The 22,656-nt window shown below is 45.0% G+C and overlaps 1 pseudogene; it reads right to left on the bottom strand.

Moving 5' to 3' along the window:
• Positions 1-216: 216 nt before the first annotated feature.
• LOC130274614 (U2 spliceosomal RNA) lies at positions 217-386 on the bottom strand (annotated as a pseudogene).
• Between the last annotated feature and the right edge of the window lie 22,270 nt (positions 387-22,656).

Genomic DNA, 22,656 nt, shown 5'->3' with positions numbered 1-22,656 from the left:
GTCTACAAGGGTGGGGGCTGCGGTCTAAAGGGGGGGCCCCGCCCGACATGTCCCCACTGCTGCCTTGCTCCTAGCGCGTTGGGAAATCTCACCTCACACCGGCGGTGCCCTGATTGCACTAGGAGCAGGGCAGCGGTGGAGACATGTCGGCTTCATTAATTCATTCACTGCCGCCAACGACGGCAGACAACGAATCGGGCAATTATTCGATAACGGGATTCGTCGACAACTAATCCCGTTATCGATTTTAATCGATTACATCGATTAATCGTTGCAGCCCTAGAAAAATCCAATCAATATATGGTTCTCGAATAGGGGACGTATCGGATAGTAATTGATAGGACCAGATAATACACTTGATCTTAGCCAACAGGCCGAAAATCGACAAGAATGCCCTAAGGCATACTAGGAAGGCAGGGGACCTGAGGGGAAAAAACTCCAAACTGCAAAACAGACAGGAGCAATAGGAAGGGCCAAAGAAAAAACTATGTAGCTGTAATAACTACTTTAGACCACTAGAGGTGAGCCTTACACTCTCAAAAAGAGAGAGAAAACAGTGCTAACAACAATGCAGCATTCAGCCACTGGAGGGCACAGAGCGCCCGTGAGAAGCCATTTTTTTCCCCACAGAGCATGCGGCTCCCAAGAAGAAAAGGCGCATAATTCACAGAGCACCCGCGGACCGCCCCCGGCCACACGGACAGGGAAACAGCCACATGAATGGAGTGTCAGCCGCCTGGAAAAATGAAGGCGCACTAGAAACCGCACCTCTCCCCACCAGCCGCCTCAGAGACCAGGCCGGGGACGGATGCATGCTGTGGCCGGTCTTGTCCCCACTGCTGCACTGCCCAGCCACGCGGGAGCGAAGACCCTCTGCTAAAGAGGGTCCAGCCGGCAAAGTAAAAACACGCGGCCAGCTCACTGAGCCTGGCCGCAATACGGTCTGACAGGTGCGGTGGAAGAAGCGGGTGTTGGGAAGTAATTGTAGATAACCCCCCTCAAGTATACAACTAGCCAGCCAGGATGGCGGCAGCCACACAGGGGAACGGAGAACCGCTGCCCTAAAGACCCCGGAGCAGCAGAGTCTCCAGTCTGCAGATAAGCAACATTCTGCCAGGATACTGAGCCTGGCTGCAAACAAAAATGCATCAAGGGTTAGATTAACAGACCACCAGACTGTCCCCTTTACGTGGCGCCAGAGGCCATGAGGAAGACCGGCCCAGTACAGCCGTACAGAAGTTCATACTCCCCCGCAGACTCCATCTTCATATACTCACCCCTTGATGTCTTGAGTCAGCTAAAGGCCGCGCTGCATCACCTCCTGTCACCCAACCTAGAAGAATAATAATGGGGGGGAAAAAAAAAACTTAACTAGACGAACCTACCGTAGCTAGAAAATAAACAGAAAAGAGCAGGTCTGGAGAGAGCTCATGACCTGTGTGCCTCCTACTGACACTAAGCTAAAACTGATTAGTTCTGTGCCTGTGGGCAGGTATATTCTGCTGGGAGGAGCTGACTTTTTTTTGCCTAGTGTCAGCCTCCTAGTGGACAGCAGCATATACCCATGGTCTGTGTCCTCCAATAAGGCAACCGAGAAATGAAAAATATTTCAAATGGACACACATATCTGAAAATGTCCTGTTTGAGATATGCCAGCATTGTTTTGATAACGGTTGCCCCTGATTACGACCCACTGGGGTGGTCACACATGCTCAGTTCAACTGCAGTCTCCTGAAGGTAATGTCAGTTGGTCTCCACTGCATATCCAAGCTAAAAGGATTGAGGAAAAGGGTGTGCTCTATTGCCTAGCAACAGCAGGGTCATAGTTCAGAGAGAAAACCGGGAAATGATCAGGTCCACATTAGATGTGATGCACACCTGATTTTATCAAGTTGCTTCTTGGGACAACCCCCTTAAAGGGTTACTCCGCACCCCACCCTTGCATTGAGGGGGCGGGATATGACGTCACGAGGGGGCGGGCGTGAACACGGAAGCCCGCACACAGTATTCAGAAACTCAATGTTCCGGACGCTGGGGAGCGGGGTAACCCTTTAAAGGGCTTGTTTACATTGAGGAACGTTTCCATGCTGCATTTCTATGTGGATCCGCCTTTATCTTGTTTCACCAGGAATGATCTGGAATTGGCGCTTATGCCTGCGACAATTTGTCGCATTCATAAGTGCTGTCACATTGCCAAACATGACTTCTTTGGCGAACACTGCGTCAAACATTCTGTCACTGTGTGAAATCAATGGGAATGTGCTGCAGGGCAGAATCCGGACAGAATTCCTTGTGGTGTAAACAAGGGCCTTACTGGCAGCTTTCTTCCCAATATGTCACCACATTGGCTTAGCTGTAGAGGGTGCACTGGTAGCAGTCACATGGGGGCCCTCGTGCCTCAGCGGGCCCCAAAGCACATCTGCCCCATAGGAGACCAGTATTATAATTGGCACATGGAGCCCTGCTGCAGATTTTGCTTCGGTGCCCAGAAGGGGTACTTTGGTGAAAAACTATTTTTTTTAAATCAACTGGTGCCAGAACATTAAACAGATTTGTAAATTACTTCTATTTAAAAATTTTAATCCTTCCAGTACTTATCAGCTGCTGAATGCTCCACAGGAAGTTATTTTCGAATTTATTTTCTGTCTGACCACAGTGCTCTCTGCTGACATCTCTGTCTGTCTCAGTAACTGTCCAGAGCAGGATAGGTTTGCTATGGGGATTTGCTACTGCTCTGGACAGTTTCTGAGACAGCAGAGAGCACTGTGGTCAGATAGAAAAGAAATTTAAAAAGAAAAGAACTTCCTGTGGCGTATACAGCAGCTGACAAGTACTGGAAGGGTTAACATTTTTAAATAGAAGTAATTGAATCAATCTGTTGTTCTGGCATCAGTTGATTTAACCCCTTAAGGACCAAGGGCGTACAGGTACGCCCTTGGTTGGTCCTGCTCTCCTGATATAACGCGGGGTTACACAGTAACCCCCGAGTCATATCACGGCGGGCCCGGCATCATAGTGAAGCCGGGACCCGCCTCTAATAGCGTGCAGCGCCGATCGCGGCGCCGCGCGCTATTAACCCTTTAGCCGCGGCTAAAAGCGAAACCGAAAGTGGCCGGCTAGCTCAGTCGGGCTGTTCGGGATAGCCGCGGCTAATTGCGGCATCCCGAACAGCTTACAGGACAGCGGGAGGGCCACTACCTGCCTCCTCGCTGTCCGATCGCCGAATGACTGCTCAGTGCCTGAGATCCAGGCATGAGCAGTCATGCGGCAGAATCGTTGATCACTGGTTTCTTATGAGAAACCAGTGATCAATGATGAAGATCAGTGTGTGCAGTGTTATAGGTCCCTATGGGAGCTATAACACTGCAAAAAAAAAGTGAAAAAAAAATCATTTAACTCCTCCCCTATTAAAAGTTTGAATCGGGGGTGATTCAAACTTTTAATAGGGGAGGAGTTAAATGATCTTTATTCACTTTTTTTCCCACTTTTTTTTTGCAGTGTTATAGCTCCCATAGGGACCTATAACACTGCACACACTGATCTTCATCATTGATCACTGGTTTCTTTTCCAATAAAAAAAAACCAGTGTAGATAAAAATAAACATATATGGTATCACCGCGTGCGGAAATGTCCGATTTATAAAAATATATCATTAATTAAACCGCTTGGTCAATGGCGTGCACGCAAAAAAATTCCAAAGTCCAAAATAGTGCATTTTTGGTCACTTTTTATATCATTTAAAAATGAATAAAAAGCTATCAATAAGTCCTATCAATGCAAAAATGGTACCGTTAAAAACTTCAGATCACGGCGCAAAAAAATAGCCCTCATACCGCCCCATACACGGAAAAATAAAAAAGTTATAGGGGTCAGAAGATGACAATTTTAAACGTATTAATTTTCCTGCATGTAGTTATGATTTTTTCCAGAAGTACGACAAAATCAAACCTACCGTATTTTTCGTCCTATAGGACGCACCGGCGTATAAGACGCACCCAATTTTTAGGGGCAAAATCTTAAAAAATAAAGATTTTGAACCCAATAGTGGTCTTCAACCTGCAGTCCTCCAGATGTTGCAAAACTTCAACTCCCAGCATGCCCGGACAGCTGGGAGTTGTAGTTTTACAACATCTGCAGGTCCGCAGATTGAAGACCACTGCAGGAGGAGGTAATACTCACGTGTCCCCGCCGCTCCGGACCCGTCACCGCTGCCCTGGATGTCGCTCCATCGCTGTCACCGTGTCCCCGTCGTTCCGGAACGTCTCTGCTGCCGGCCGGGTATCCTCGCTCTCCGTCGCCGCCATCACGTCGTTACGCACGCCGACGTACGTACGCGACGACGTGATGACGAGGAAGGAGAGCGCCGGCATACAGGGGATCCCGGCACGGAGCAGACACCAAGGAGGCAGGTAAGGTCCCTCCCGGTGTCCTGTAAGCACTAACCCGGCTATTCAGTCGGGCTGTTCGGGACCGCCGCGGTGAAATCGCGGCGGTCCCGAACAGCCCGACTGAACAGCCGGGTTAGTGTCACTTTCCCTTCAGACGCGGCGGTCAGCTTTGATCGCCGCGTCTGAAGGGTTAATACAGGGCATCACCGCGATCGGTGATGTCCTGTATTAGCCGCGGGTCACGGCCGTTGATGGCCGCAGGGACCGCCGCGATAGGGGTGTATTCGCCGTATAAGACGCACCGACTTTTTCCCCCCAGTTTTGGGGAAGAAAAAGTGCGTCTTATACGGCAAAAAATATGGTATATAAGTAGGGTATCATTTTAATCGTATGGACCTACAGAATAAAGATAAGGTGTCATTTTTACCGAAAAATGTACTGTGTAGAAACGGAAGCCCCCAAAAGTTACAAAATGGCGTATTTTTTTCAATTTTGTCGCACAATGATTTTTTTTTCTGTTTCGCTGTAGATTTTTGGGCAAAATAACTGATGTCATTACAAAGTAGAATTGGTGGTGCAAAAAATAAGCCATCATATGGATTTTTAGGTGCAAAATTGAAAGAGTTATTTTTTAAAGGCAAGGAGCAAAAAACGAAAATGCAAAAACGGAAAAACCCCTGGTACTTAAGGGGTTAAAAAAAAATAAAAAAAGTTTTTTCACCAGAGTACCTCACACCTCCATGTCACCCTAAGACAACGACTCTTGCCCAATCCAAGAGTATGTGCTGTGAGGATCAGAAGCCGGGGTGGCACTGAGTGTCCTATAGGAGCAGTACAGGCCCTATTTGGACTGACTGGCACTACCAGTGTGGCTCTATGCACAGCACTAGTATATGTGGAGACTTCCCAGTGCTGCCCTACATTCCTGTCAGCAGCCATATCCGTCCAGCAGCCTTTATCCCTTCACTGGGCCTCTATATGACCATTGCCTTGTGCTAGTATCAATGAGAGGACATGAGGGAATTGTTATGTGTGGAATTCCCCGCTGGTGGTAAATGTCACGTACAGCACATACAGGTCACATCCCCCCGGGACAGCCCGACCACCAGAGCTGGAAATCTTTTGTACTTTCCATGTGTCATTTCCGTGCACGCCCTGCCAGAGTCGTCACACAGAGAGCAGAGAACATGTCTCCACTACTACACCTTCTCCAATGAGCACAGCCGGCTCCTCTACCTCACAGGCAGCAGCCATACACGGAGCCGTCTTATGTAACAACACGACAGTGACGGGAGGCCAGGTAGCGACATGCACAACAATGGGCACAACAATGGGCACAAGCCCTCATACTCACCGGAGACACTGCTGCTCCAGGCTCTTTGTTCTCCACACACAGGATGTTGTGCTCGCAGAAAGATAATCCAGCCCCCGGGTGGGCAGCCTCCACCGTAAACACACGCACGCTGCCTGTCTCCGTGTCCTAAGCATTCCCTCCCCGTGACATTGTGGCTACCGGGAGGGGAGACAAGCCGAGTGCCAATGCGTGTGCAGGGTCAGAGAGCCGAGGGCATGTGAAGCCAGCACTGCTCTTCATGTGTTCTCTGTAAACTGAACCCACCCAGCTCCTGGCATCTGACTCCGGGCACGCCTCCCTCATGTCACTGAACAATGCGCACACCAATGGAGCAGGCTGCTCCACACAATGGACTGACAACTCAGGAAGTCACCAGGACCAAGCTGGCGCTGCTGGGTGACAACTGATGGGTGCCCAGTGCAGGGGTCATGTCCATGGGGGGCATTGTCTGTGTAAGGTTTTTTTACCCTTACGGTGTATCTGCGCCAAATTTATCAAAAAGGCGAAAGTTATTCACAAATAGCTTCATAGTGTGGGCACATTATAACTTGTCACTTTTGATAAGTCAGCAGAAGCTGATGGCTGGGGTCTGGTCACACATGCTGTATTTTGCTGCTGCATATTTTTCTTCCCATTAACCCCTAAAGGACTCAGGGTTTTTCAGTTTTTGCATTTTCGTTTTTTCCTCCTTACCTTTTAAAAATCATAACCCTTTCAATTTTCCACCTAAAAATCCATATTATGGCTTATTTTTTTGCGTCACCAATTCTACTTTGCAGTGACATCAGTCATTTTACCCCAAAAATCCACGGCGAAATGGGAAAAAAAATCATTGTGCAACAAAATCGAAGAAAAAACACCATTTTGTAACTTTTGTGGGCATCCGTTTCTACGCAGTGCATATTTCGGTAAAAATTACACCTTATCATTATTCTGTAGGTCCATACGGTTAAAATGATACCCGACTTATATAGGTTTGATTTTGTCGTATTTCTGGAAAAAATCATAACTACATGCAGGAAAATTTATACGTTTAAAATTGTCACATTCTGACTAGAGATGAGCAAACTTACAGTAAATTCGATTCGTCACAAACTTCTCGGCTCGGCAGTTGATGACTTTTCCTGCATAAATTAGTTCAGCTTTCCGGTGCTCCGGTGGGCTGGAAAAGTGGATACAGTCCTAGGAGACTCTTTCCTAGGAATGTATCCACCTTTTCCAGCCCACCGGAGCACCTGAAGGCTGAACTAATTTACGCAGGAAAAGTTATCAACTGCCGAGCCGAGAAGTTCGTGACGAATCGAATTTACTTTAAGTTCGCTCATCTCTACTTCTGACCCCTATAACTTTTTTATTTTTCCACGTACAGGGCGATATGGGGCTCATTTTTTGCGCCGTGATCTGAAGTTTTTATCGGTCCGATTTTTATTTTGCTCAGACTTTTTGATCACTTTTTATTTATTTTTTAATGGTATAAAAAGTGACCAAAAATAAGCTTTTTTGGAAAGTTGAATTTTTTTACGTGTACGCCATTGACCATGCGGTTTAATTAACTATATATTTTTATAGTTCGGACATTTACATACGTGACGATACCACATATGTTTATTTTTATCTTTATTTACACTGTTTTATATTTTTTTTATGGGAAAAGGGGGGCAAACTTTTATTAGGGAAGGGGTTAAATGACCTTTATTAACACTTTTTTTTTTACATTTTTTTTGCAGTGTTATAGGTCCCATAGGGACCTATAACACTGCACACACTGATCTCCTATGCTGATCACTGGCGTGTATTAACACTCCTGTGATCAGCGTTATCGGCGCTTGACTGCTCCTGCCTGGATCTCAGGCACGGAGCAGTCATTCGCTGATCGGACACCGAGGAGGCAGGTAAGGGCCTTCCCGGTGTCCTGTAAGCTGTTTGGGACACCGCGATTTCACAGCGGCGGTCCCGAACAGCCCGACTGAGCAGCCGGGATACTTTCACTTTTGCTTCAGACGCGGCAGTCAGCTTTGATCGCCGCTTCTGAAGGGTTAATACAGGGCATCACCGCGATCGGTGATGTCCTGTATTAGCCGCGGGTCCCGACCGTTGGGGGTCCCGGCATATCGCGGGAGCCGGCGGAGGATGTAAATATACGTCCTCCGTCATTAAGGGGTTAAAGGAGTACTCCGGTGGATTTTTTTTTTTTTTTTTTAAATCAATTGGTGCCAGAAAGTTAAACAGATTTGTCATAAATCTCCTGCAGCTAAAGAATGTTATGTCAGTTGCCTTGCAGACCGTTTGTCATGTTAGTGGTTGTTACCCCCACGGTCCTCCATATGCCACTCACACAGTACACAGGACCATCAATTACTGTGCACCATTTGCTGACTGGTTACTGACTTTTGTCAGCGTAAGAGGCTAAAGGGGTAGTATTTCTCCTGTATAAACAGGTGTGTGTGGTGATGTTGGTGATAGTCTTGCAGACAAAGTTCACTTACCGCAACTCCAATTAAAGCTGTCATTGGTCTTCAAGCGCTGGGAAAGAAATCCTTAAAGGGGTACTCCACTGGAAAACATTTTTTCTTAAATCAACTGGTGCCAGAAAGTTAAACAGATTTGTAAATTACTTCTATTAAAAAATCTTAATCCTTCCAGTAGTTATCAGCTGCCGTATGATCCACAGGAAGTTGTTTTCTTTTTGAATTTCCATCCTGTCTGTCCACAGTGCTCTCTGCTGACTCCATTTTAGGAATTGTCCAGAGTAGGAGCAAATCACCATAGAAAACCTCTCTTGCTCTGGACAGTTCCTAAAGTGGACAGATGTGTCAGCAGAGAACACTGTGGTCAGACAGAAAATAACTTCCTATAGATCATAACAGCAGCTGATAAATACTGGAAGGATTAAGATTTTTTTTAATAGAAGTCATTAACAAATCTGTTTAACTTTCTGGCACCAGTTGATTTAAAAAAAATAAGTTTTCCAGTGGAGTACCCCTTTAAATGCAGAGATTTTGGATAATCACTTTTTAAGTTTACAGAGTAAATTACAGGATCACAATACAGAGTTGACAGTTCAGATAACGGAACAAGGTTGCTGTAATCCGGTTACACAGATGCAGGTTAAATACATTGAGAAGCCACAGTCGCTGTTTACTGGAAATAGTGGGATTTGTAGTACTTGTGGAAGCAATATGGACAGACTTAACTTTAACTGTCTTGTCACAATTGACAGACTTGACCGGAGATGATTAGAGATAACTGACACAAGCTGGATACGTAACAGATGGCGTTCCCTTAGTAATGCATACTGCCAGGATCTTTAAAGGGGTACTCCGGTGGAAAACTTACTCTTTTAAATCAACTGGTGCCAGAAAGTTAAGCAGATTTGTAAATTACTTCTATGAAAAAAAAAAAAAATCTTCATAATTCCAGTACTTATTAGCTGCTGAATGCTACAGAGGAAATTCTTTTCTTTTTGGAACACAGAGCTCTCTGCTGACATCATGACCACAGTGCTCTCTGCTGACATTTCCGTCCATTTTAGGAACTGTCCAGAGCAGCATATGTTAGCTATGGGGATTTTCTCCTACTCAGGTGTCAGCAGAGAGCACAGAGCACTTTCTGGCACCAGTTGATAACAAAAAAAGTTTTCCACCGGAGTACCCCTTTAAAGGGATAATCTATGGAAACTTGAAAGGTCCCTCTCCTCACCTACGGTGTAAGTCTGGACGCCACTTTTTTAAAGGCTTAGAGGGCTTTTGCTCTAAAGCTCCAATTAGACGACGTTCTCACCCTGGTAGCAGGATCTGTGAGGAAGTACTTGGGTAGGCTTTAGAACAGGTGCCAGGTGGACAACAATTGAGGCCTACTTCCATTAGAGCTATGGAAACAAAAGGACGCTGTGGGAAATATTCCCTCACCTCTGGCTAATGCCAGACTAAACTAACTAAGCTGGACCCCTCCCCATCCCAGAGGACTAGGGTGGGGGCAGGGCTGACTTGCTTTGATTGGCTGAGAACTGTTACTGTGGCTACTGACCAGTTCTTACAGTAGAAAACAATAATCGATTAAACAGCAATTAAAGGCACAGTAGCAAGAAATGCTGAAAAACACAATAAGGGTAGGGTCACACATTATGTATATGCAACGTATTTCATGTTGTGCAAAATCTAATGCGTATTCTCCTATGAGCAGACACAGTGAGCTTCCCCTTGGCAGTCCTGTGTATGCAGTAAGGTATGGAGGTTGGGCCAGAGACTGTGAAGTGCAGACTCGCCTCCAAACCTCACTGCGCACACAGGGCTGCTGCGGGCGCTGTGTATATGCAGTGTGTGACTCTACCCTAATAGATATTTTTATCTCAGAACACACTAAACCTCAGCTTAGGATCAGAGACAGTCACCTTGGGGGGAACAACACCACGAACAGAGCTCAGGTGGTAAAGGTGTTCTTGCTGTAGGACACCACAGATGAATTCTGGGAACATGGATATGCAAAGCATCTGATACCACCTCTTGGCGGTAGCTTTCCCTGCAAGTCAGTGTTCGACTCTTAGAAGCTTTAAGAAACTTTGGGACATGACTGAGAATTTAATAAGTAAGACACTGTCCAAAAAGAAGATTTACAGTACCTGTAATTTGTAAACAGCGTTTCAGTGTTCTTGCCCCACATCTGTACAGAGCAGGGTGCTGACTAGCTGCAGAGAGCCTATAGTTTTGAGATTAAAGGGGTAATGTTTCTCCTTGAGGAGAGCATCTTTGTCATTGGTTAAAGAAGGAAGGGATAAGAAGTCCAATTGGTGACTGACAAACAGCAGAGCTCTACCCACACTCCTAAAACATAGAGAATTAAAATTAGCTGTGCACCTTAGAGAGGGCGCCCAGGGGCTTAATAATAGCAGTGGGAGCACTAAAATCGCCTTGGTAACACTCTGAAGGGTTAATGTAACAAAACTTTGGTAATCAGAATTGTTAAAGTTCTTTTTGAATGTACTGGTACATTTATTTACCAGTTGCCTCTGAGCGCTCCTCAGCGTCTGCATCCATAACCCCCTGATTCTGGACTTCTGGACGCTTAGATACCTACTGAGCGGTGAGTGCATGTATACTCTTGTTTTGGTGTTAGTAATGTCACTTGGTACTGGTACAGTTCTTGGTAGAACACTTGTACTTGTAAAGTCACTTTGTACATTGTGCTCTATGTTGGCACTTGTAGTACTTCTTGAATTTAGTAGCTTTGACCTTTACACTAACTTGGCATCCTAAGTTATTGGGCAGACTGTCAAGGATCCGTGGTCATCTATATAAAATGACCTCTGCTTACTTCTTTATGGGCATTGCTGTCGCATTTTCCAATGCGACCATTGTCTTCTGTAGTTTCCTCTGGTAGTATATATCCTTGCAGCGGGACTTGCTAGGACTGGAATTGTGGATACAACTGGAGAGGTGTGTCTGATGATAGCTACATCTAGGACACACCACGTGGCAAACTTCTAATGAGGTAATAGGACCTGCTGAGCACCATATACTTTACTCACCAAGATCAGAACCATACTACTCTCAATAGAGAAAAGGCCCCTTCTCCTATCCCAGGCAAAGGGAAAGGAGCAAGACATGACCATGCTCTGTGTTCTTAACATTAAAACACATTTTTTTGGAAAAGCAATGAATATTTACAATCTGCAATCTGCAATGATCTCAGTGTATGTAACACTTAAATGGGCACTGTCATTAACTTTTTTTTTATATCTTGTAGTACTGATGTACCACAACATATTTCTAATATACTTTAATATTTTTTTTGTAATTAAAATACTTTATTTTAGTGTGCGGCTGCAGCCTGCTGTGACTTCACAGATGAATTCGGACCGATTCCGGCTGGGCATCGGTCCGAATTCAGTCAGGCTGCGCAATCAGACAGGCGGGAGCAAGCGATTTGAACTATAAGGATGCGCGCAGGCTCCCTGGCCTCGCACGCTGGCTACGGCTCCCGGTGTGAGTCTTTTTTGGGGGGAGGGGGGTGGGGGATAGCGGGTTGCACGGCGGGATTCGGGAGGGGATAGCGGGTTGCACGGTGGGGTTCGGGAGGGGATAGCGGGTTGCACGGCGGGGTTCGGAGGTACTGTTTTCACCACAGGGTGCCTCCAGTTGTTTCTCCACTACAAAGCCCAACATGCCCTGACAGCCAATAGATGTCAGGGGAAGCTGGGAGTTGTAGTGGTGAAACAGCTGGAGGCACACTGTATAGATGAACTAAAGGCGGAAGTGTCGGCCTCAGCAGGCATCAGTGACGTCGTGCCTGCTGGGGAAGTCTGCCTGGTAGTGAGCACACTACTAGGCAGACAAAAAGGCATTTTTAATATCGTAGAAACAAATTTAAAGGGGTACTCCGCCACTAGACATCTTATCCCCTATCCAAAGGATAGGGGATAAGATGTCAGATCGCGGGGGTCCCGCTGCTGGGGACCCCCGGGATCTCGGCTGCAGCAACCACCTGTACGGCCTGTACGGACCTCCCATAGACTTGCATTGAGGGGGCGGGGCGTGACGTCACACGTGGCGGGACCCCCGCGATCTGACATCTTATCCCCTATCCTTTGAATAGGGGATAAGATGTCTAGGGGCGGAGTACCCCTTTAAAGGCAGGGAGGGGGTTAGGGATAGATGGACAATAGCCAGGGACAGAAAAAAAAAAAAAAGAAAAGGATGGTGGGAGCTACCCTTTAACAAGCCTTACAGGACTGCAGCCACCACCTTGGTTCACCTTGGCACACAGCTGGTACAGCCTGCACTGGGTTACCACAATGTGATCTGACCTTCCTCTGACATCCCCTTACTTTAAACCAGTGTTTTAAAACATTTTTTCTCGATATATGTAATTTTTTGTCAACTGATTTAGCAATGATTTTCATGTCGCAAGAGGAAGTGTTGTGACTTGGAAAGATCTCATTGATGTTTTGTTTTGTTTACTATTTGCACGCCAAGCTTTAAGATAAATTAAAGAATACAGACTAAAAACAAGCTAAACAAGAAGGTTTTATGTGAATACAGGATGATTTATTTAAAGTGTGTATATTATATGCATCTTCATTGTATTGTACGTGTGTCTCTGATTTAGGAAGCCTCTCTTACTATCTTTTTCATATATATACTGATGTACATTGTATGCACTTAATATTCAACAATCTAATAAATAGTGAGAGGCCCCAAAAACGTGTCATTCAGCATCATCTCTGAGGTGTTTGGATAATTTCCTTCATATTCTCTGTGGGGGGCATTTTTTTTCATGGTGCCTAGAGCCTTTAGAGCATTGTTTCCCAACCAGGGTGCCTCCAGATGTTGCAAAACTACAACTCCCAGCATGCCTGGACAGACTTTGGCTGTCCAGGCATTCTGTGAGTTGTAGTTTTGCAACACCTGGAGGCACCCTGGTTGGGAAACACTGCATTAGAGCATTTTCCTGTGTGGTGGCCCAGTACGGGAGGTGTTACCCCATACCCTTGCTGCCCTGTCATGCAGCCTCCCTTCAGTGTCCCCTGGGCTCCCTTGCATCTGTCCCCCATTTAAATATGTTTCTAATGTATTATACCATGTAATGTGTTCAGAAAGCGTTGTTACTTTAAGACTGTTTACCATGTGACTTGTCATGTGATTGTTACCCAGGAGGTACCAGTGACCAGGTGATCCCAGAGGTGACCTATGGGCTCCCTCCTTGTCTCCCCATATAAGCCCTGGGAGGAGCTAGTTGTCTCCTTTTTCTTACAAGTCTTTTCTGTGGTGAAGTTGAGTCCTAGAGAGTGTCCAGAGTCATAGGAGGCCTCAAGTCCAGTCTGCAGCCACAAGCAGCTACAAGTAAGCCACAGTAACAGTCTTGTCAGTCAAGTCAGTCACAGTCATCATTTGTCAAGTCAGCATGGTCTGCATTAAATTGACCATATCTACTACAAGTCCCAGCAAGCATCTTAAGGTCTCTGCATCACTGGTCACCTCCTTTGGCTCTTGCTGAACTGTATAGACTTTACCAACTGTCTACCCTCAGTAAAGCTACCGTTGTCCGTAACTTGGCGTCAGAGTCTTTATTGCCCTTTGCCTAGCCCAGGATCTAGCGGTATACCTTTGGGTGGTAATGAGGATAAACCATTCCCTGGCGTCATGAATACAAGGGGTTAATACCATCTGCCCCTAGGGTAACACCATCTGCCCTCATCACACCCCGTTACCACACTTGCTTACTCTGGGTACAGATGTCTGTTTTGCTGGCTTTATCTTTAATATTCAGTCCAATGTATGAGAGAAGCCATGTTGTTCCTCCATGGTGTCTCTCTGTATAAATGTTACCAGCCTCCATGAAGTTTGATTGTATCCTGGCTCATTGCCTACTTTGTGTAATCCTGTATATAACCACTTGTATATGGAATAAAGGGTCAAAACATGATCAGAGCATACAACTGTGTGTTATGTTTCCTATTTGTCAGAACACTTGTTAAACTTATTAATTTATGTAGAACTTGGGTCATAGAGGGGAGGGAATTCCTCCACAAATGTATATGGTGTCTGCCATACACTGCACACACATAGGAGGTGACACCCTAAGAAACAGCGAAGGCATAGAAGAATTAGGCTGGAATTCCACTTCCACTGTACACAATAGGAGGAGATCATGAACTTCTATGTCTCCATACCAGGGACGTGCACACATAGGCATCTAAGGGGGCTGGAGCCTGTCCCGTTCTCAGCATATGCTCTCACATGCCCTATTGACAGACATATTATTGCATTTTGCCACGTTTGGGGAAAAATGCAGTTAAATCACAGGAAAAATGCGGGGATTTTGCGCAAATGTGGAAGACTGCAATAATCTGAATTTTTGCCTATAGCTCTTTGGGCCGTACAAAGCCCATAGAATAGCACAAACACTGTTACAGGACCTTTCAGGATGTTTTAGGACCTGTGATGACATCATCAGGTCCTGAATGTTCCTATAACATAGTGGAAGAGGTGAATAATAGGGGACATAGTGCTGGCAGGGAGAGGCTCCATCAACAAACCCCCCCCCCCCAGCTGGGGGGCCCTGGCCCCTGCTGAATCCCCCTGCAGCAGCTCAAGCACAGAAGCAGAAGACCGCTGTTTAAACAGTGGTCTCCTGCTCCTGTACCCGCCGGCCACATCATTTGCCCCCTTGATCCCCTGTGCCACTTTTCCTCCCTGTGCCAAATCATCCCCTTATTACCCATTGTGCCACACTATTTCCCCTTGACCCCCCCCCCCAGTGCTATTTCATTCCCCCTGTATTACCCTCTGTGCAAAGAGAACATCAAATCCGCTGAGAGCCCCTGCACCTGAGCCTGCTGGCCAAGTAAGAAGAACAACATGGGGAGGACGGAAGAGAAAAGTGATGTGGCACGAGGGGGGATAATTTGGCACAGGAGCAATTTAAGTGGCACAGGGGGATAAAGGGGAAATGAAATGGCATGGGGTGGTAAAGAGGGGGCGATTAATTTGCACAGAGGGTAAAAAAGGGGGAATGAAATGGCATGGGGGAATCAAGGGTAAATGATGTGGCACAGGGGGTAAGGGGCGATGATTTGGAACAGGGCACAGGTGGAATAAAGTGGCACAGGGTATAAAGGGGGAATGAAATAGCACAGGGGATCAAGGGGGGAAGAATGAAGTGGCACTGAAGGGAATAAGAAGGGAAATAAAATGGCACATGGGGGATGAAATGGCACAGGGGGAGTTATAAGGGGTGATTAAAAGGCACTGGGAGATTATACTGTAATATTGCTTTTTATCATGTCTTATAAGTAATTAGCTAAGTACCCGGCATTGCACGGTTTTTCCTACCTAATCCTTGTGGAGGGGGAGCAACATAGGAGGAAGTACTTGTCCTCATATCCCGACCTCATATCCCGTTTTTCATCCCTTTCCTCATATCCTTTTCCTCATATCCCATCCTCATATCCTGACCTCATATCCGGTCCTCATATCTTGACCTCATATCCTGATCTCATATCCCGTCCTCATATCCTGACCTCATATCCCATCATCATCATATCATGTCCTTACATTCCGACCTCATATCCCGTCATCATATCTGAACCTCATATCCTGACCTCATATGTCATCCTTATAGTTTTGAGTTTTGTTGAAGAGATTGTAGGCCGAAAATAGGAGGTGTGGTTTTGTGGAAGTGGGCATAACTTGCAGGCCAGACCAATGCACAAAAAGGGTGGAAAATAAGAGGTGTGGCTTAACTGGTGGGTGTGGCTTTGAGGGATGGGGTGTGACATGCGGGAAAGGTGTGGCCGCACTGACGCACTCACCGACATGCAGAGCAGAGCTTGGAGTAAAGTACTGGAAGTCCTATATACTTGCATTTGACTTAAAGGGGTACTCCGCCCCTAGACATCTTATCCCCTACCCAAAGGATAGGGGATAAGATGTCTGATCGCAGGGTTCCCGCTGATGGGGACCCCCGCAATCTCTCCTGGTGCACCCCTGTACATCAGCAGCCTGGCGCTATGTTTGCTCTGTGGCTGATGAGGGGGGATACAGGGGACGGGGTATCGTGTAGTCATGGCCCTGCTCCCTCTTGATGTCACACTCCGTCCCCTCAAGGCAAGCAAGCAAGGGGATGTGACGGCCACCATGCCCCCTCCCATAGACTTGCATTGAGGGGCGGGTGCGACGTCACGAGGGGGTGGGGCTGTGACGTCACAAGACCCCGTCCCCTGTATCGCCCGTCATCAGCCACGGAGCAAACATAGCTCTGGGGATCCCCGCGATCAGACATCTTATCCCCTATGCTTTGGATAGGTGATAAGATGTCTAGGGGGGGTGTACTCCTTTAAGACATTATTTGCATGGAACCCCATATCTCATGAAAGGGGGTAGGTTAGGGTTAATTTAACTATCATATATTTTTATTTGACATAGACGTAACATATGTACTAAGTTTCATCACAATATCTCCAGCCATTTGGAAGTAATGCTGGAACATACATTTCCCATAGACTTGCATGGGACTTTATAAAAAAAAAAAAAAAAAAACACGACCCTCGCAAATGGGGGTGGGTAAGGGTTAATCCTATGTTTGTTGTTGACATATAAGTAACATGTGTACCAAGTTTCATGTTAATATCTTCAGCCGTTTGGAAGTGATGCTGGAACATACACACACGTTGAGTTTTATATATACAGTCTAGCTCAGCATTGCCCGGTTTTTCCTTCCTAATCCTTGTTGGGGAGGAAAATCAACAAAGGAGGAAGCTTTTAGCTTCATATCCCATCCTCATATATTGTTGTCATATCCCAACCCCATATTCCATCCTTCATCCTTATATCCCGTTCTCATATCTCGACCTCCTATCCCGACCTCCAATCCCGTCCTCATATCCTGAACTCATATCCCATCCTCATATCCCGTCCTCCTATCTCGACCTAATATCCCGTCCTCATATTCCATCCTCCTATCCTTTTTTTTTAAATGTATTTATTCATTTTCATACATTACATCCAAAAACAATAACTAACATGTATACAAACATGTACATCCAAAACAATAACTAACTTCACATTAATTGCATTATCTAATATATCAACATTATAAGTCTGGAAAGTCCCAAGAGAGGGGAAGAAAAAAAATATATAGGGGAAAAGAAGAGAAAAGAGAAGGGGGGGGGGGGGGAGAAAGAAGTGGCTTAAAATCCAACCACTTAGACCAAGCATTTGTAAAAGACTCGTCCTGACCTCCTATCCCGTCCTCATATCCTTTCCTTATATCCTGTCCTCATATCCCGACCTCCTATCCCGACCTCATATCCTGTCCTCATATCCCGACCTCATATCCTGTCCTCATATCCCAACCTCATATCCCTATACCTCATATCCCGACCTCATATCCCTATACCTCATATCCCGACCTCATATCCGGTCCTTATATCCCGACCTCATATCCCATCCTCATATCCCGACTCATATACCGTCTTCATAGCCCGACCCCATATCCCATCCCCATATCTCGACCTCATATCCCGTCCTCATATCCCATCCTCCTATCCTGTCCTCCTATCTCGACCTCATCCTGTCCTCATACCCCATCCTCATATCCTGACCTCATGTCACGTCCTCATATGCCGTCCTCATGTCCCGTCCTCATATCCCGACCTCATATCCCGTCCTCATATGCTGTCCTAATATACTGTCCTCATATGCAGTCCTCATATGCTGTCCTCATATCCCATCCTTATGTCCCGTCGTCATATCCCGTCCTCAGGTGGGACTGATTTGTGATGAAGATATTGTAAGCTGAAAATAGAAGGGGACGTGGCTTTGAGGGACTAGGCGTGATTTGCAAGTCAGACCGATGCACAAAAAGGGTAGAGAATAAAAGAGGTGGGGCTTAAACAGTGGGCATGTCTTTGTGAGATGGGGTGTGGCTTGCAAGCTGGATTGACACATTCACCAGGAGATGCAGAGCGGAGCTTGTGGAGTAAGGTACTGGAAGTCCCATATACTTGCATGGAACTTGAAACAAAAACCAGTCTTTTATATAAGGGTGTAGGTAAGGGTTAATTTAACTATCATATATTTTTATTTTACATATAAGTAATATGTGTACCAAGTAATATTGAAATATCTCCAGCCATTTGGAAGTGATGCCGTAACATATATTTCCCATAGACTTTTATGAGACATTAAACAAAAACCCCGACCCTGGCAAATGGGGGGTGAGTAGGGGTTAAATTACCTATCCTATGTTTGTTGTTGACATATAAGTAACACATGTGCCAAGTTTATTGTTAATATGTTTAGCCGTTTGGACGTGATGCTGGAACATACACACATTGGGGTTTATTTACTAAGAGTGGAGTGTAGGTTTCTTTGTGGGTTTTGATTTCCAACTGGTATTTTCCCATGGTATTTACTAATATTTCCATATTTTGCACTTTTCCCTACGTTTTGCTTTTTTTACAACTGTTCTGATCTGTTGGGTTTTCCTTAGCTCAAATCCACCACATTTTCTGTGGAAACCATAGTAAATATGTTGGGATTTTTCAAAACTGTCTGTGTCACCCCCTTTTGTCTTGACCGCGCCCGCTCTATCCCGGGCCACGCCCCCTTTTCAGTTTTTTTCTTGAAAAATGGAGTTGTTTTTTTTTTTGGGTAGCAAATTGTGGCGCAAGGGACGTGCAACACAATTTGGGCGCAAAACCCGACAAAAAAGAGTCAGGATCACGTTAGTAAATAAACCCCATTGAGTTTTATATATATATATATATATATATATATATATATATATACTAGCTGACTTCTCGGCATTGCCCAGTTATTCTTTCCTAATCCTTGTTGGGGAGGAAAATCAACAAAGGAGGAAGCTTTTGACTTCAAATCCCGTCCTTATATATTATTGTCATATCTCAACCCCATATCCCGTCCTTATTAGTGTTGAGCGGCATTGGCCATATTCGAATTCGCGAATATATGGACGAAGATTCGTCACATTCGCGAATATTCGCATATTCGTAATGTTCTCGTTATATTTTCGCATATGCGAATATTCGCGTGTGCGAAAATTAACATAAGTGAAAATTAGCATATGCGCAAATTAGCATATGCAAATTTTCGCATATACGAAAATTTGCACACCAGTCTCACACAGTAGTATTAGAGCCTTCTTACACCACATAAGCTGGAAGCAGAGAGGGATGATCACTGTGATGTGTACTGTGAAAAAAAAAAAAAAATAAAAGAATATTCGTAATTACGAATATATAGCGCTATATTCGCGAATATTCGCGAATATGCGATATCCGCGAATAAAATTCGAATTGCGAATATTCGCCAGCAACACTAGTCCTTATATCCCGTCATATCTTAACCTCGTATCCCGACCTCCTATCCTGTCCTCATATCCCATCATCATATCTCAACCTCATATCCTGACCTCCTATCACGTCCTCATATTTTGACCTCATATCCTGTCCTCCTATCCCAACCTCATATCCCGACCTCATATCTCGACCTCCTATCCTGACCTCCTATCTCAACCTCATTTCCCGACCTCCTATCCCATCCCCATATCTCGACCTCATATCCCGTCCTCATATCCTGTCCTCCTATCTCGACCTCATATCTCGACCTCCTATCCCGTCCTCATATGCCGTCCTCATATCCCGTCCTAATGTCCATCCTTATATCCCATCCTCATATGCTGTCCTCATATCCCATCCTTATGTCCCGTCCTCATATCCTGTTCTCAGGTGGGACTGATTTGTGATGAAGATATTGTAAGCTGAAAATAGAAGGGGACGTGGCTTTGTGGGAATAGGCGTGATTTTCAAGTCAGACCGATGCACAAAAAGAGTAGAGAATAAAAGGGGTGGGGCTTAAACAGTGGGCATGTCTTTGTGAGATGGGGTGTGGCTTGCAAGCTGGACTGACACATTCACCAGGAGATGCAGAGTGGAGCTTGTGGAGTGAGGTACTGGAGATCCCATATACTTGCATGGGATTTGAAACAAAAAAACAGTCTTTTATATAAGGGTGTAGGTAAGGATTAATTTAACTATCATATATTTTTATTTTACATATAAGTAATATGTGACAAGGTATTATTGAAATATCTCCAGCTGTACGGAAGTTATGCCGTAACATATATTTCCCATAGACTTATATGAGACCTTAAACAAAACCCCGACCCTGGCAAATTGGAGTGAGTAAGGGTTAAATATCTATCCTATGTTTGTTGTTGACATATAAGTAACATATGTGCCAAGTTTAATGTTAATATCTTTAGCCGTTTGAACGTGATGCTGGAACATACACACACACATACATACATACACACACACACACACACACACATACATTGGGGGAGATTTATCAAAGTTGTCTATGTCCCGCATCAATATAGAAGAAACTACAGAGGGTTAGGCCGGACTATTGTGTGCCTTATTTATCAAAAGTCGCACGGCTCTTAAATTCTGTGCACAGACTTCGGGATTAGTGTTGAGCGGCATAGGCCATATTCGAATTCGCGATATTTCGCGAATATATGGATGAATATTAGTCATATATTAGCTAAATTCGCGTATTCATAATATTCGCGGTATATTTTCGCATATGCGGAAATTCGCATTAGCGAAAATTCTAATATGCGAAAATTAGCATATACGAAAATTAGCATATGCAAATGCAAATTTCGCATATGCGAAAATTCGCACGCCAGTCTCACACAGTAGTATTAGAGCCTTCTTTACACCACACAAGCTGGAAGCAGAGAGGGATGATCACTGTGATGTGTACTGTGAAAAAAAAAAAAAAATTCGTAATTGCGAATATATAGTGCTATATTCGCGAATATGTGATATTGAATTGCGAATATTTGCGAGCAACATTATTCGGGATCTATGGTTTAGACTGTATTTAAACCTTCTTCAGCATGGTCTGACATTTCAGCGTACTTTCAGCCGATGCGATTTGTCGCCGAAAAGTCGCTTTTGATAAATTCAGCACCAATGCATTTTTCCGTCTAAAATAGACTAGAATGCATCATGTTCTAAAAATCCTCTAAAGCAAAAGTCGCAGAAAAGTCGCACAAATTTAGATGGGAAAAACCAGTCTAAATCCTTTGATAAATCTCCCCCAATGAGTTTTATATATATGGATTACACAAAAAATGTTGTACAGTACAGTTTTTGGTCATATAGAAAGATTTTTTAGCCTTATTTTCCCAATAGGGGACATCTCTTAATAGCGGGCACTTTTTTTTCCCAGTGAATGTCTGCTATTGGGATATTCTACTTGTATATATATATATACTAGCTAGGTATCCGGCGCTGACCGTTTTTTCCTACCTTATCCTTGTGGGGGAGGAAAAGCAACAAAGGAGGAAGCTTTTGTCCTCATATCCCGTCCTTAAATTCTTACCCCTTATCCCCTCCTCATATCCTGACCCCAAATCCCCTCCTCATATTCCGACCTCATATTTTGTCCTCATATCTCGACCTTATATTCTAACCTTATATTTTGTCCCCCTATCCCGTCTCCTTATCCCGACCTCATATCCCTTCTCCATATCTAATCCTCATATTCTGACCTCATATCCTGTCCCCATATCCCGACTCCTTATCCCGACCTTATATCCCTTCTCCATATCTAATCCTCATATTCTGACCTCATATCCTGTCCCCATATCCCTTCTCCATATCTAATCCTCATATTTTGACCTCATATTCTGTCCCCATATCCCGGACTCATATCCTGTCCTCATATCCCGTCGCCATATCCTGTCCCCATATCCCGTCTCCTTATCCCGACCTTATATCCCTTCTCCATATCTAATCCTCATATTCTGACCTCATATCCTGTCCCCATATCCCGTCCTCATATCCCATCCCCACTAATCTTCATATCCTGTCGCCATATCTAATCCTCATATTCTGACCTTATATCCTGTCCCCATATCCTGTCCTCATATCCCATCCACACTAATCCTCATATTCTGTCTTCCGGAGGGGCTGCGTTGTGGTAAGGATATTGTAAGCTGAAAGTAAAAGTGATGTGGCTTAAAGGGTGGGCATGTATTTGCAAGATGAGGCATGGAATGAGTGGAGGGTGTGGCTTGCCAGCCGGACTGACGCATTCACCAGGAGATGCAGAGCGGAGCTTGTGAATTATGGCACCAGAAGTTCTATATACTTACTTATTTGGAAGCTGGTCAGCAGCCTGCCTGGAGTCCTGGAAAAGACTTGCTTGATGTCACATGGCATGGACTCAGGTGTGAACAAACACCCAAGTAATACAGGTGGACTTTTGTTACGTTTTCCTTTGTTCTGCATTTAAAGACTGTTTGCTATGTGACAAGTGTGAATAAAACACTAAACTTTGATTTGAAAAGTACTGTTTCCTTGCCTCTATGCTGCA

The sequence above is a fragment of the Hyla sarda genome, chromosome 5, assembly GCF_029499605.1.
Source record: "Hyla sarda isolate aHylSar1 chromosome 5, aHylSar1.hap1, whole genome shotgun sequence".
NCBI classification, from domain to species: Eukaryota; Metazoa; Chordata; class Amphibia; order Anura; family Hylidae; genus Hyla; species Hyla sarda.
This window is presented reverse-complemented; position numbering and strand designations above follow the sequence as displayed.